Consider the following 16471-nt stretch of genomic DNA (forward strand, 5'->3'; position numbering starts at 1 on the left):
ACCCAGGTACCTATTTTACTGCTAGGTAACAGAGCCATAGGGTGAAAGAAACTCTGTCCATTGTTTCTCGCCGGCGCCTGGGATCGAACCCAGGACCACAGGATCACAAGTCCAGCGTGCTGTCCGCTCGGCCAACCGGCTCCCAACATAAGGCGAGGTCACACAGTACAGTGGGATAAGCTAAGGACACGGGGCATAACGTCCTCTCCCAGTTACAGGTCGTCTTCAGGGAAAGAGGCCGTATCGGGGAAGCGGGATGACGTTCATGGTAAATGTCAAAACGGGAACTGGTTTAAGATGGGAAATTCATGAAGTAAAGGTTTCCAACGTTCAGGAGGCGTTGTGGCGTCACGTAGGCCGGGCCCTGCATGAGTACAAGCATCATCATGGGACACTCAATTCATGCAGGCGAGAGGTTACTCCTTAGTGATGCACGGAGACCAGCATCCAGGCGGTGCTGGAGCTCCTCCACTCGTGGCTTCTTATTCTTGACAGGACACATGCAACTGAGCGTCCTGCCACGACGGGGTTTGGGATGCTGGTAGTGGCAGAGGAAGTTTGGGATGCTGGTAGTGGGAGAGGAGGTTTGGGATGCTGGTAGTGGGAGAGGAAGTTTGGGATGCTGGTAGTGGCAGAGGAAGTTTGGGATGCTGGTAGTGGCAGAGGAAGTTTGGGATGCTGGTAGTGGCAGAGGAGGTTTGGGATGCTGGTAGTGGGAGAGGAGGTTTGGGATGCTGGTAGTGGCAAAGGAAGTTTGGGATGCTGGTAGTGGGAGAGGAGGTTTGGGATGCTGGTAGTGGGAGAGGAGGTTTGGGATGCTGGTAGTGGGAGAGAGGGTTTGGGATGCTGGTAGTGGGAGAGGAGGTTTGGGATGCTGGTAGTGGGAGAGGAGGTTTGGGATGCTGGTAGTGGGAGAGAGGGTTTGGGATGCTGGTAGTGGGAGAGAGGGTTTGGGATGCTGGTAGTGGGAGAGAGGGTGTGGGATGCTGGTAGTGGGAGAGGAAGTTTGGGATGCTGGTAGTGGGAGAGGAGGTTTGGGATGCTGGTAGGGGGAGAGAGGGTTTGGGATACTGGTAGTGGGAGAGGAGGTTTGGGATGCTGGTAGTGGGAGAGAGGGTTTGGGATTCTGGTAGTGGGAGAGAGGGTTTGGGATGCTGGTAGTGGGAGAGGAGGTTTGGGATGCTGGTAGTGGGAGAGAGGGTTTGGGATGCTGGTAGTGGGAGAGAGGGTTTGGGATGCTGGTAGTGGGAGAGAGGGTTTGGGATGCTGGTAGTGGTAGAGGGACTTTGGGATGCTGGTAGTGGGAGAGGAGGTTTGGGATGCTGGTAGTGGGAGAGAGGGTTTGGGATTCTGGTAGTGGGAGAGAGGGTTTGGGATGCTGGTAGTGGGAGAGGAGGTTTGGGATGCTGGTAGTGGGAGAGAGGGTTTGGGATGCTGGTAGTGGGAGAGAGGGTTTGGGATGCTGGTAGTGGGAGAGGAACTTTGGGATGCTGGTAGTGGGAGAGGAAATTTGGGATGCTGGTAGTGGGAGAGGAAGTTTGGGATGCTGGAAGTGGGAGAGGAAGTTTGGGATGCTGGTAGTGGGAGGGGTAACATGGGTGGGGGTGGAAGAGGGGCAGTACAGTTCGGGGTAATACCCACTCGCCAGTCCAGCCAACTTTTTGGTTGGTTTTTGTCATGTTGAATGTGGAAGCCCGGCGGGGGCTGCCCGGCCTCTCCACTGGTGACGAAAACCAAACATCTGGACACGCCACTTTATTGAGGTCTTCCCTGTTTTATGGTGGATTTGATAACGTGGAAAGTTGGGGAGTTTCTGCTGGTTTCTCTCTCTCTCTCTCTCTCTCTCTCTCTCTCTCTCTCTCTCTCTCTCTCTCTCTCTCTCTCTCTCTCTCTCTCTCTCTCTCTCTCTCTCTCTCTCCTCCCCCCCCCCAGATTAATCTTAAGATCTTAAGCTTAATTTTAAGTGTGGGGGGCTTAATCTTAATGAAGATTAAGCCACCCAGAGGCGGCACGGGCATGAATAACCCGTAAGTGGTAGAATGTTTTCGTTTTGTAAATGTATTCTGTGTGCTGAGGTGCTCTTAACTCGGCCTTTGCTACAATATAATGTGGTGCCACCTCACCTTACCCAGTTGGTAACGTTGTTAGTATACTGTTGGCCGCCGCTGTACTAATTAAAGTGTTAGAAGCTGCACATTAAAAAATTACGGGCTCACCATAGCCCGTGCTACATGGACACTTCGTCCCGAGTAGCTAAATCTTTAACAACAAGAAGCACATTAAAAACCATTAGTCACCCTCTTGGTGGAAAATATAGCTCAGTCGATTAAGGCAGCGTCTGGGATGCTCCCGGACGCAGGTTCGAATCCTCGTCACGGCCCTTGTGGATTTGTTTATAGCTCAGTATTTCACAGGAGTGAAAGTTAAGGACATTGTGTGAAGACTAAATAGTATGATAAGTCTAGTTATATGCAAGAAATGTATGTTATTAAGGTGCCTCCACTTCTCGATAAAAGTAGTTAATATTAATATTGTTAAAATTAATAGTAGTTGATAATATTGATGGTAATTGATGTCCTTAGTACCGTCTTGGCCCAGATAAGAGAGATCAAGAATGAAACAAGAACTTCGATTACTACATTAATAATTACTTGGGGAATTATAATGGAATAATATCAAATACTTTTAAAACTTCACCGCTTTGATAATTACCGCAGTCTCATTAATTTATTTATGTAGCTTCGAGAATCACTGAATAAGACCAAAGACCAACTAAGCTCCGATCATGTATGCAGGCGATGAGTCACAATAACGTGGCTGAAGTATGTTGACCAGACCACACACTAAAAGTTGAAGAGACGACGACGTTTCGGTCCGTCCTGGACCATTCTCAAGTCGATTGTGACTTGAGAATGACTTGACATCTCCGATCATGTATGCTCAAAAATCAGCGACAGGAAACTTAGCTGAAATACCAAATAAACTTTAATATTCAATTTATTACAGAATCACAGTGACGCGATATATCGCTGAGACAATCTACAGGAGCCGTGATGAGGATTCGAACCTATGCGCTGGGTGTTGTACCCAGATGCACGCCGTAAACGACTAGGCCACGACATGGTCAAAATGATTTTCTCCTTGATATAACGTTGTTTCTGCAGCTTATCCGACCAATAAGGTCATTTGTCCCTCGGGCTCCTGTAACACACACACCTTTCCCGCACTAAGGTCCAGCTCACACTAAAGAGTCCTTGAAGAATTTACACTGATTTGCTATGATTGATTGATGAAGTTGAAGTCACCCAAAAGGGGGCACAGGTATGAATAGCCCGTAAGTGGTGGGCCTTTTGAGCCATTACCAGTATCAATAGATGATACAGGAGATCTGTGGAGGTGCGACTGCACCCTGCGTGACGGGAGATGTCTCCTCTACAGAGGTCGTCTTGTCACACCTATACTTCGCCTTCCCGACGATAATCAGTAAAGGAGTCTTTAATATCTCAGGGGGGGGGGGTCTTTGACTCGCACTCACTTAGTTATTTCCGTAGGAAAAATGTCACCTGCTTTGAGGAGATTATATATAGCTGTATTTTTCCTGTTGTCGACCACCTTTCTCTATATTATTTTCCTCTTTCATCGCGCCCTAGTTGTAGACACATTCCTCCTCACGGTTGGGTAAGTGGTGGTGACCCCTTGAGGCTCCTCGCCTGACCCTGCGTCTCGCTCTTTGAGCTGGTGATCTAATGGTGAAGGGATGGTACCTTTCATGATGGAGATCCCTACTCATCATGACTAGGATCCTTACTAATTGTCAATGAACATTTTCCTCAATATTTTTCCTAAACATTTCAAACATTTTTCCTGAACATGTCAACCTGTCCTCTCTGAAGAGGACAGGTTGACATGTTTAGTGGTTACCATTGAGGTTATCAAACAAATTGAAAAATTCAAGGTAAACAAGTCCCCAAGGCCCTACGCGGTGTTTGCCAGGGTGCTGCTTCAAGAATACAAAGAAGAGCTATGCCAGCCTTTCTGTGTCATATTCATTAAATCTTGAGTTTGCCGGAGTCGTGGAGGGTTGTTAATGTGATACCAGATTTTAATTAAGAAGGGAGATAGATCACTTGTTGACCAGACCACACACTAGAAGGTGAAGGGACGACGACGTTTCGGTCCGTCCTGGACCATTCTCAAGTCGACTGTAAATGCTCCAGGACGGAGCGAAACGTCGTCGTCCCTTCACTTTCTAGTGTGTGGTTTGGTCAACATATTTCAGCCACGTTATTGTGACTCATCGTCTGCATAGATCACTTGCCTCGAATTATCGGCCAATTAACGTCTATTGTCGGAAAATTGTTGAATCGATAATTGTAAAAGCCAGTCGTCTACATCGTGAAAAACACAGGTAATACATTATTGAGTACATGGTTTGTCTGTTGTAACCCCTTAACACTACTGTATCATCGGGATGTTATTTCCTTGTTCACTTAATTCTTGTATTACCTGTTGGTGGTAGACAATGTTGAGAGCACATCTCTCACTCGTGCTGGACATGACTATTCCTGCCACACGGGAGACATCTCCCGTCACGCAGGGTGCAGTCGCACCTCCACAGATCTCCAGTATCAGCTCTTGATACTGGCAATGGCTCAAAAGGGCCACCACTTACGGGCTATTTGCCACCTTTTGGATGGCTTAATCTCCATCAGTCAGTCTGTTCCTGCCTTATCACTCCGGGTCGTCACGGACGGTCCCATTTTTAGACGAGTTTAAAACAAGGGAGAAGGTATTTATGGTTATTGAATATTCACAACAGGCGTTCAAGAACTGTTTTAACAAGTGTGGTTAACGTGTTACGGACGCCACACTGCCTTGCCATAGTGTGTGTGTTGCCTCACCAGGACGCCACACTGCCTTGCCATAGTCTGTGTGTTGCCTCACCAGGACGCCACACTGCCTTGCCATAGTCTGTGTGTTGCCTCACCAGGACGCCACACTGCCTTGCCATAGTCTGTGTGTTGCCTCACCAGGACGCCACACTGCCTTGCCATAGTCTGTGTGTTGCCTCACCAGGACGTCACACTGCCTTGCCATAGTCTGTGTGTTGCCTCACCAGGACGCCACACTGCCTTGCCATAGTCTGTGTGTTGCCTCACCAGGACGTCACACAAGTGGTACATCTTGCTGTACCTTGAATGGACGGGTCCCGCACTACTGAGGCGTTAAACATTCATATTCATCTCGTTTCCTATAGCCGGTCCTCTTGGGAGTTTGTTGGTCAGTGAAGCATTAACATGGAGGCGGTGAGGCATGGAGTAACACCTCACGTGCTGTACCACTGGGGGTGGTAAACCACCTCCTCTTACTCAACTCACTACATTTGTTTACGCAGTCGACCCCGGCGTAAACATTGCGGTGGTTTAGTGAAATTGTTCCACCACAATGTTAACGCCTCCTAGGACTAGTGGGGTATCGGCTCTGGTAGGTTAGGTTAGGTTCTGACGGTCTTGGTTAGGGTATATATCACTGCATTTGTAACGGAATGGAACAGGCTCACCATAGCCCGTGCTACTTGCCCCGCTTTTGTGCCAGGTAAGTTACGGGCTCACCATAGCTCGTGCTACTTGGAACTTGTTCCGAGTAGCTGAATCTATAACAACAACAACAACGGAGTGGAAGTTAGGGGGAAGGGAGAGGGTGGGAGGCTCAGGGAGGGAGTTTCCCTGCCGGTCATCTGTGCTGGGTCATGTCCTCCAGTACCCCCCACACTCTCTCCTGTGGGCCAGGAAGATCCCCCCGGCACGCCTACTTCTCGCTCGTACTCACGTGGCAGGTTACCCCTTTACACCCACCGTCACCCACCACCCCTGCTGACAATGGTGGCAGGTTAACCCCTCTACACCCACCGTCACCCACCACCCCTGCTGACAATGGTGGCAGGTTAACCCCTCTACACCCACCGTCACCCACCACCCCTGCTGACAATGGTGGCAGGTTAACCCCTCTACACCCACCGTCACCCACCACCCCTGCTGACAATGGTGGCAGGTTAACCCCTCTACACCCACCGTCACCCACCACCCCTGCTGACAATGGTGGCAGGTTAACCCCTCTACACCCACCGTCACCCACCACCCCTGCTGACAATGGTGGCAGGTTAACCCCTCTACACCCACCGTCACCCACCACAACCCTGCTGGTAATGGTGGCAGGTTAACCCCTCTACACACACAGGTCAATGGTGCAGTCTAGGTAACCTCTTCCTATACAGAATGTATTTTATGTTTGTACGCTAAACTTGATGTATTTTGATTAGGTCATTGCATAAGAATGCTACGTTGACCTCGACGAGACAGGAGCGAAGGGCATCATTGTGGTAGTGGTTAGGCAGGGTTTTGTTTAGCTTGCTGCGTGTGTATGTAGGTGGGCCCCAACACTCTATTTCTACCCACCAAGAAGCCCCATTTGGCAAGCCAGTACACAAGCAACAGCCTGGTGGACCAAACTCTCACAAGTCAAGCCTGGCCTCGGGCCGGGCTTGGGGAGTAGAAGAACTCCCAGAACCCCATCAACCAGGTATCATCCAGGTATATCAGTGTAGGTTAACAGGACAGCTTCGGTAGCAATACTCCAGAGTGGACATAACTCGTGTTAAAGTAAGCAAATGTATCCTTTTTGACGATATATTAACAAGATTGAAGTTGGATTTTTTTTGCGAGTGGCGTAACTCGAGGTTCGGTATGACTGAGATGTACAGAGTGAAGGAAGCCTATAAAAGTTATTATTTTGTCACAGTTACAGCCTCCGCTCCTGTGCCAGGTAAGTCCACTACGGGCTCACCATAGCCCGTGCTACTTGCAACTTTGTGTTCCCAGTAGCTGAATCTAAAGCACCAACAACAGCAGCAGCAGCGAAGCCATTACGACTATATAGCACTGGGGAAATGGTAGGGATAAGGATTTAGGATTGAACCGGGGGGGGGGGGAATGGTGCCCAACCACTTGGACGGTCGGGAATTGAAGCCAACCTGCAGGAAGCCAGACCGTCGCTCTACCGTCCAGTCCAAGTGGTTGGACGAGAACTTGTAAGGGGGGGGAGGGATTCCAGTTTAGAGTTGTCACATTATAATGGAACCCATTTGATTATGTGGTAGAGGTCAGTGGACTGAAGAGTGGATGGGAGTTGTCTTTAGTTTACTGAGAGTGGTGTAGTACCAGAGGTAAACTTGGAGGACGACACGAAGGTGTTCAAGGATGCCTGGGATTAATGGGCGGTGTTCAACGAGGCTGTGATCAACAAGGCGGTGATCAACGAGGCGGTGCGGGATACCTAACGAGGACACGTATAAGGTCTTAAGTCTTGGGGGGGGGGGGTGAAGACAAGTACGCTATTTATAAACTAAATAATGGAGCACAAAACAGGGTGTGCCAAATACCTGGGATTAGTGGTTAGTAGCAATTTGACGCCAAGGTCACAGTTGTGAGTGGTGGTAATTACACTACTGTAGGTTGTCCGGATTGCGTCACAAGGGGAGAGTTGTATAGTGACCACTGTTGTTATCTTGAGGTTATCTTGAGAAGATCTCGAGGGCTGCTTATACCACACACATCTCTCCCCCTCTCCATACTCACATGTATGCTGTCGCTATTGCAAATTCGTCAATAGAAACATGTACGGTACCTGATGTATCTTGTAACCTCAAGAAATGTGTGGGGTTCAATGTACACTTTAAGATCTATGTAATATAATGTATACGGCACGTTAGAAATCAGACACCAAATAAATTTTAGGAGGCCTAAATTGGAGTGCAATTTATATTTAAAATTGGCGAATATTGTGTCTAGGATTACATATTCAGGTCAAGGATTGGTTAGATTTATATTAGTTACTGTTCGATTTCTTCAGCATGACATTTGGGGAAATTCAGTAGTACACAAAAGTGAACTTTTCAGGAGGCCAGCAGCCTATCATTGGACACTTGACACAGGTGGTATATGATGTACTGTACTTTGTGGAGGATGGACCGCTGCATGTACCATTGGGGCCCCTACACATGGGACCCTTGTCATCGTCCCATTATTGGGACCATTATCAAGCCATGTGACCACGATGCGATAATGGTTCACGAGGGACCGAAACGTCGTCTTCAGCTTTGATGTCCAAAGGGATTGGAAAGGATGTCGTTTCTTGGCTCTGGTGTGTTGTTTGGTCATCATATGAATGATTTAACCTGGATATGTATCAGGTATAAATCAGAGTATACATGCATGGATAGCAACAACATATCAAGAAGCAGTATAGACGCAAATTTGCAGGAATGTTCAGTTTGTGTAATGACATGTTGTGGTACAGCGGTGTGCAGGTGTGGCGTGAAGGCTGTGTGGGTGGTGGTGTGGCTCGTCTGGTGGGGGTGTAGGGGGTGGGGGCTCTGATTCAGGTGTGGAAAAATAGATTAAGGCAATGGGCGTTGTAGATCCTGTTCCATCCTTCCCAGGGCGCCACCACCACCTCTTCCCGCCCCCAACACACACGCAAGGGAGAAAACGCGGGAAGTACTTGGTACCCGCCTCGCTGGGTGATGCCAGCACCCACTGGACCTCCACACTCTCAGCCACACCCAACAACCGGCACTGAGCATCACCCGGAACTTGGTACTGTAACTATGTTGTGGTCGCTGTTGGAATGTTAACTATGTGATGTAACTAACTCCGGTGGCTCGTGGCGGGGCTCTTCCTGTGTGGCTGCATGTTCACGTTTTCTTGGAGTAAACTGCTTTAGCAAGATGGCGATGAAGGCTGAGACGCGACCACCAGGATTCCCCTGCTGGCGTTCACTGTACGTACCCTGTCAACGGCTCCGGCAAGTTCTGGGAGTCACGTTCCTTGTCCTGTACGGAGCTGAATTGTTGACATGTTACACTTTAGTTAAATGGAACATAAGAACAACGATGATTGGAGAAAGCCTATTGGCTCGCACGAGGCATTTATTTCATTCACCTGGGCTATCGGAGCCTCGAACCCCCGGCCACTAGAGCGGTAGCCAGCAGCTCTAGGTCACCACGTTACTGAACACCCACATCAAGGAGGATCTCAGACATACGCAACTGGCATCCAACTGGAATGTGAGGCCTCTCTTGGGTGACACTTATGCATGAAGGCATTCTTCGCCGGGTTAACAAGAGTGGCAACGCCAGGTGGCCAGAGGGAGCCACTGGCCATCCCATCCCCACACCCCATCCCCCACACCCCATCCCCCACACCCCATCCCCCACACCCCATCCCCACACCACCACAGGCAAGGACACCGCCACCTGCTCATCCAACATTACACACACCAGGAAGAGTCTCGCCCGCTATATTTGCTCTTTTTAAGCTTTCGCGGGGAGAGGTCAGGCTTGAGCGAGCCGCGAGTACCGCGGTGAGTGACGGTACTGTGACTCAAGTTGGACCTTGAGAGGTTGAGGGGAGGGTGTACCCAACAACACCAGACACTTGCAGGGTCACACTCCCCCATGAGCATCATGCCCCTACCCCCCCCCCCCCCCCATCTCTGAGAACGTGGTCTAATCCCTAGCATGGAGGTAAAGCTGCCCCAGGAGGCAATGGACTTGTCAACTGTATTGTCGGGGGAAAAGATATGTTTAATTACTTTGAATTACCTGTATGTAATTTTAATTACAATTAAATTACATATATATATAATTTAATTACGTATATTTTAATTGTATATTTACCATGTGGGTTTATGATTTGTTAGGAACGCTTCATTTCGTTCAATTGAAACTATATAAATATTTGATAATTATATTAAGTAATAGCTATTGGGTAATTATGTTGGATATTAGAGAATTGGAGATATTAGGTAATTAGAGTTGGATATTATGTTGGATAATTATAGAGAAGCCGTGTAGGTACTTTGGGGGGGGGATAGGTTGGGAGATGGGGGGATAGGTTGGGTGTGTAGCGTCCATTGACAGGGGGTAGCTAGAGCACACCCTCTGGCAGAGCAACCTTCGCCTCTAGGAGTGGACACTGGATGGACCACTAGGGCCCCGTCCTCTAGGGATAGACGATATGGACCGCTTGTGGCACAGGGCCTATTCCCCTTCAGTGTGTGTGTTGGGGGGGGGGGGGAGTCGAGCCTAGATTTGTAAATTTAACCTAACCAAAGGTTAGATAAATATTGGATTATATTTATCATGCAATCTCCCTCCGTCACTTATTTAGCTCCTTGCTTCTCCTGCTTTCTCTCTTTCCTTCCTTGTCTCCTCTCCTCTTTTTCACGTGAATGTCTTAGAGCTGTTGTGCGTTGTTTCGCTTAATATGAGGAAAATGCTTCGTTTTTAGGAAGAACATAGGAAAGTAATTTCCTAGTGTGCTATCAGGGTCGTGGTACCAGGGATTGCGCTGTCAGCTAGCCTTTTCCAGCAGCTTCAGATTTAATATATGAGTTACTGGGAATACAGTACTGTAAGTTGTGAGGTATAGAGGAGTCGTTTGGGAGCGCCTGAAAGCGCCCTGTCCCAACCCGTTCTCGCAAATTCGTAAAGTCAATATTGACTTATTAACTACGTGCATAGGTGATATACTAAACATAATAGATACCCTTAAAAAGCTTCATAGAAAACACCGACCTTACCTAACCTTGTTAGTATCTTAAGATAAGCATCTTATTGCTTCGTAATTACAATTATTACTTAACCTATACCTATTATAGGTTAGGTAATAATTGTAATTACGAAGCAATAAGATGCTTATCTTAAGATACTAACAAGGTTAGGTAAGGTCGGTGTTTTCTATGAAGCTTTTTAAGGGTATCTATTATGTTTAGTATATCACCTATGCACGTAGTTAATAAGTCAATATTGACTTATTAAATTTGCGAGAACGGGTTGCCTGTCCTGGCCAGCGCTTGGCTTCATGCCGTATAGTTGTAATAATTCTAGTCAGATTTTTTTTAAATGTTACAAAATATTAATTGAGATGCACCGCATTAAGGAGGAGACCTTCCTCTATTCGCGTCGTGCGTCTGAACTACGTTTTTCAGTGCTTTATATTGACAATAACGTTATGTTTTACGTACTTAATCCGTTACTTCCTGTAAAGGATGACTAGAAGTAGCGGCAGGCTCGTATGACCTTTATACCCGAGCCAGTTACAGTGATGACCCCCAAGTCGGCCAGTGTTACGGAAGGCTGACATATTGAGGGTTAATTAGTGTTAATTTTTGGCAGTCGCGGAAACAAGGCAGGCGGTAGTTAAGTACTCACCTAATTGTGCTTGTGGGGGTTGAGCTTTGGCTCTTTGGTCCCGTCTCTATAAGTGTTATTTTGGCCATTCTCTGACTGCCATTGACAACAGTTGGCGGGAGGTGAGTCCACCAATGGGTGCAGGGGGCGCCACTACACCTGGTGGTAGACCCAGCAGGCTGGGTTTACCTTGGTCAACAAGGCACTGTCAGTCTGGGCTCGCAGGCTATGGAGCAGTTTACTACTGAGGCGGGAAGATATCACGGTCATAGAAGAATGTTTCATTAACTATCTATGTGAAGGTTATCTTCAACGGTGTTAGTGACAAGAAGATTTAACACTTGCGTGACAATGTTTAATATAACATTTGCGTGACTGGGTTCCCCTTGGACGGACACGTACGAGGTGCTGTAACAGTTCACACGGTGCGCGTAAGTTGTCAGTGAACATACCGTTATCTTGAGGTTATCTTGAGATGATTCCGAGGCTTTAGTGTCCCCGCGGCCCGGTCCTCGACCAGGCCTCCTCTCCAGGAAGCAGCCCGTGACAGCTGACTTACACCCAGGTACCTATTTACTGGTAGGTAACAGGGGCATAGGGTAAAAGAGAAACTCTGCCCAATATTTCTCGCCGGCGCCCGGGATTGAACCCGGGACCACAGGATCACAAGTCCAGGGTGCTGTCCGCTCGGCCGACCGGCTCAGTGATACATGTTTATGCCCAGGTCACTATACAGAGAGTTTGTATTGTAAATAGTAAGAAATATGAAGAAGGATTACAGCGTAACATGGCAAGATTGTACCACCACATCACTCTACTTAACATTGAATTATTGCATATAAGGTAGAGAGAGAAGAGAGAAGATTAAGCCACCCAAAAGGTGGCTTGGGCATGAATAGCCCATAAGTGGTGGCCCTTTTGAGCCATTACCAGTATCAATAGATGATACTGGAGATCTGTGGAGGCGCAACTGCACCCTGCGTGACGGGAGATGTCTCCCGTGCATTATCTTGAGAGGATTCAAGGTAAGTGTACATGTGCATATATAGAGAAAAATATAGTAGGGTGAGTTTAAGGATTAATTACTTGAATTAGTTTAATTAGATTAGTTTAAGGATGAAGGTTAATTACTATTAGGATTAGTATGAAATTGACATTCTTCAATTTTTCTTGTACTCCACTTCACCTTTTGTAATTGTTGTCCCCTAACTCCCCATGCCGCTTCGGGGGGGGGGGGAGTATAGGGTGTTTATGTAGCTTCAGGACACCAATCCCCAAAGCCACAGGGCATGGTGAGAAGGCACCCCCTAAGCATATACTTATACTGCGTGCACTATACACAGTCATATGCACCCCTTAGAGCAAGCCAAACCAGGTGAACCCGAGTACTAACCTTCACAGTAGCACTAAAAACAAAAGTAGTCGGGCCACTGATCTTTTTGTGATCCATAGCCTTCACCTGTACAAGCGCCTTGTCATACACGACCAGTTTCTGCTGGTCCTATACACACAAGGTGAAGAATTAGAGTTGGGGGCCAGCGAGGGACGGGGTGGAGGTGTAGTGTTGATGGAGCGGTTTGTGCGGGCGCTGTTTCTCTGTCCACCAACATGTATAATAGTGCATAAATCCACAAGGGCCTTGACGAGGATTCGAACCTGCGTCCGGGAGCATCCCAGACGCTGCCTTAATCGACTGAGCTACGACATTGCCAAAAAATTCATGGTTCGAATCCTCGCCACGGCCCTTGTGGATTTATGCATTTGATGCATCACGCTATTGTGATTTGTGTGTGTAATGTATAATAGTCCTCCATTACCCCCATGTTGCCTGCGGTAGTGTAGATTAACAGATACATTAGTCGCCACTCACTGTGTGTGTTCGTCTCGTGTATGTTGTCGTGTAGAGAAACCCAGACGAGAGTGTAGATTCACTCCGCGTTCAGATGACATCGTTCCGGCAGTAAGTGCTGTGCCAGATGTGATCGGTCGCCCACGGGATGGTGGTGGTTGTTTTTGATTCAGCTACTCTGAACAAGTTTCAAGTAGCACGGGCTATGGTGAGCCCGTAACTTACCTGGCACAGGAGCGGGGAATGGGATGAGGTATGGGGTGCATAATAAAGAAATGAACTCCCAGGCGACGCGTTATAAATCTTGGCGCTTCACTTGCTCATCTATACACATTAGTCTATTTCCCTTACCCCCTTCGTAGCTTGTTCTTTCTTGTTTCCCGAATTTAAGAATGAGTGAAGGAGTATTTTCAGATGGTAACCTTATGTAGGTGTTAGTTTCCTAAGACCACCCACACCATCACCGTGGCTGCCCTGCCGCGCTCGGCAAGACGGCGTGGTAATATACATTAACTGTGATGGCGTGGTAGCCGAAGTTTCAGCCCCGCTCCTGTGCCAGGTAAGTCCATCACGGGCTCACCATAGCCCGTGCTACTTGGAACAAGTTCCGAGTAGCTGAATCTATAACATCATCATCTTATCTGCATACGAAATGTTCGGTACATATATGATATATAACAAGAGGAGAACCTCTGCACTAAATTACTATTAGTTGGAAAGGCAAGGCTTGGGAGAATACGCTTTGTTCTCCAGGCCTTAAGTCTACGGTTACCTTGAGGTGACCTTGAGGTGCTTCCGGGGCTTAGCGTCCCCGCGGCCCGGTCGTCGACCAGGTCTCCTGGTTGCTGGACTGATCAACCAGGCTGTTGGACGCGGTTGCTCGCAGCCTGACGTATGAGTCACAGCCTGGTTGATCAGGTATCCTTTGGAGGTGCTTATCTAGTTCTCTCTTGAACACTGTGAGGGGTCGGCCAGTTATGCCCCTTATGTGTAGTGGAAGCGTGTTGAACAGTCTCGGGCCTCTGATGTTGACAGAGTTCTCTCTCAGAGTACGGTGGTGTGTACACTCCCACGCTAACACTCCCACGCTCACCACCCGTGTCCACCTCCCATGGTAACGACCAGCGTCTACAACACACCCAGACGTCATTTTCCCGTCTCAGGTTGTCGCCCAAGAGAACCCTTCAGAAGTGTTTTCCAAATGGTGTAATAATTGTGGACGCCGGGATGATAGTCTTGATGAGATGCGCGCCCCGAGGCGCCAGAATCCAGTACAATAACTCCAGCCACGGCAGCTTCCGCCTTCTCTGCTACTACATATGTAGTAGCTACATACATATGTGTATGTATGTTGCAAGTGGGGGTGAACACATCTTCCCAGCTCCTCCACACTCCTCCAGGTGCCACCAGCAACATCTTTACGCCTTACAGAACCCTCCTTCTAAATGACTTTAAGGCGTCATGACTTGACGCCTTGGGAAGATTCCTTATAATGGAAGAAACGGTGTAAAAAAAAGGATGTAAATCAGGGTTTATATATCGACGTAATAGCGTAATAGAACAAAACATGGGATACAGGTTAGAGCCTTTACATTCAGGAAGGACCTGGGTAAATACTGGTTTGAAAACACGGTTGTTAATGTGTGGCATAAATTAATACATGGAATAAATTAATGTACGGAATACATTGATAGATTAAATTATCGGGTAACATAACAGACGTATGATCGCAGGAGTGTTTCCAGTGTAGGTTAGACAAATGTATGAATAAGTTTGGGTGGATATAAATTTGAGTTAAATATACAGAGAGTTGAGTTATATAAAATTTAAATTTGGATTTAAATACATTTAAATGTATTCTTTCATTGTCACCCGGCCACAATATAATAGAAGCAATGCAAGTGAAGGCTTGAACGATGCAGTCTTAAGAATATACCTTGAAGTAGTTCATCATTCTCTGCCTTGTTATTGAGCTCGTATTTAGCATAATGACTGTTGGTCGAGTAACGGGAGGCCTGAGACCTATATTTTAATTAGTAACAATGTCGTTCCAAAAATAAATTAAGATGGAGCGTGACAGTCATGTTTGAGCAGTTCAAACTGAGGTAAGAGTCGTCACTATTACTACACTGGGCCTCATTGAATCTTGAGGGTTATCTTGAGAAGATTTCGGGGCTTTAGTGTCCCCGCGGCCCGGTCCTCGACCAGGCCTCCACCCCCAGGAAGCAGCCCGTGACAGCTGACTAACACCCAGGTACCACACGGGAGACATCTCCCGTCACGCAGGGTGCAGTCGCACCTCCACAGATCTCCAGTATCATCTATTGATACTGGAAATGGCTCAAAAGGGCCACCACTTATGGGCTATTCATGCCCAAGCCACCTTTTGGGTGGCTTAATCTCTCTCTCTCCCAGGTACGTATTTTACTGCTAGGTAACAGGGGCATAGGGTGAAAGAAACTCTGCCCATTGTTTCGCGCCGGCGCCCGGGATCGAACCTGGGACCACAGGATCACAAGTCCAGCATGTTGTCCGCTCGGCTCCACTCCATAGAAGGTGGTGTAAAGGGAACAGTGGTCTTCACGTACTCCAGAGCTGCCTTTCAAAGTCTTCAACAAGCAAGTTCTTGACCTCTAAACTAATCCAGAGGTCAAGTTAGTGAAATCCGAAACTATGAAGCCTTAATAACTTCAGGAGCTTCAGTGGACTCCTTACCAGGCGTGAATTGTGGAGGGATAAAAGGGGCGAGCAATTGGCAGGTGTAGTGGCGGGCTCACCATAGCCCGTGCTACATGGACACTTTGTTCTGAGTAGCTAAATGTTAAACAACAACATCAGGCAGGTGAAGAACAAGACCATACTAGATGGCATTGATGGAGCCGGTCGGCAGAGCGGACAGCACGCTGGACTTGTGATCCTGTGGTCCTGGGTTCGATCCCAGGCACCGGCGAGAAACAATGGGCAGAGTTTCTTTCACCCTATGTCCCTGTTACCTACCAGTAAAATAGGTACCTGGGTGTTAGTCAGCTGTCACGGGCTGTTTCCTGGGGGTGGAGGCCTGGTCGAGGACCGGACCGCGGGGACACTAAAAGCCCCGAAATCATCTCAAGATAACACAAGATCCCCAACACACTTCCACACACACCAGGGGCATGACCAGGAACCAGTAGGGCAACAATGGTAACCAGTCAAGAGGAGGTGAGTGACGGCGACACTCACCACCTCGGGTGTAAACATTCACAAACGTATATCAAAGCAGGTGTGAGGTGTTGTATCCCGAGAAGTGGACGGTCTCGGGTGAGAGTAAAGCAAGCAGCGACGGGGGGAACTGGTCTACCAGGTGGGAGGCACGTTGTTGACGTTATAGATTC

General features: G+C 47.9%; 2 protein-coding genes across 5 annotated transcripts in view; one reads left to right on the top strand and one right to left on the bottom strand.

The window, feature by feature from the left end:
• The window catches only part of LOC123759355 (nuclear distribution C, dynein complex regulator), a 157929-nt gene that overhangs the window by 30442 nt on the left and 111016 nt on the right, over positions 1-16471 (top strand). The gene's annotated exons all lie outside the window — the stretch shown is intronic.
• Positions 1-16471, bottom strand: part of LOC123759356 (uncharacterized) — a 119962-nt gene that overhangs the window by 16425 nt on the left and 87066 nt on the right. The window lies entirely within an intron of this gene.

The sequence above is a fragment of the Procambarus clarkii genome, chromosome 32, assembly GCF_040958095.1.
Source record: "Procambarus clarkii isolate CNS0578487 chromosome 32, FALCON_Pclarkii_2.0, whole genome shotgun sequence".
In the NCBI taxonomy this organism is placed as follows: Eukaryota; Metazoa; Arthropoda; class Malacostraca; order Decapoda; family Cambaridae; genus Procambarus; species Procambarus clarkii.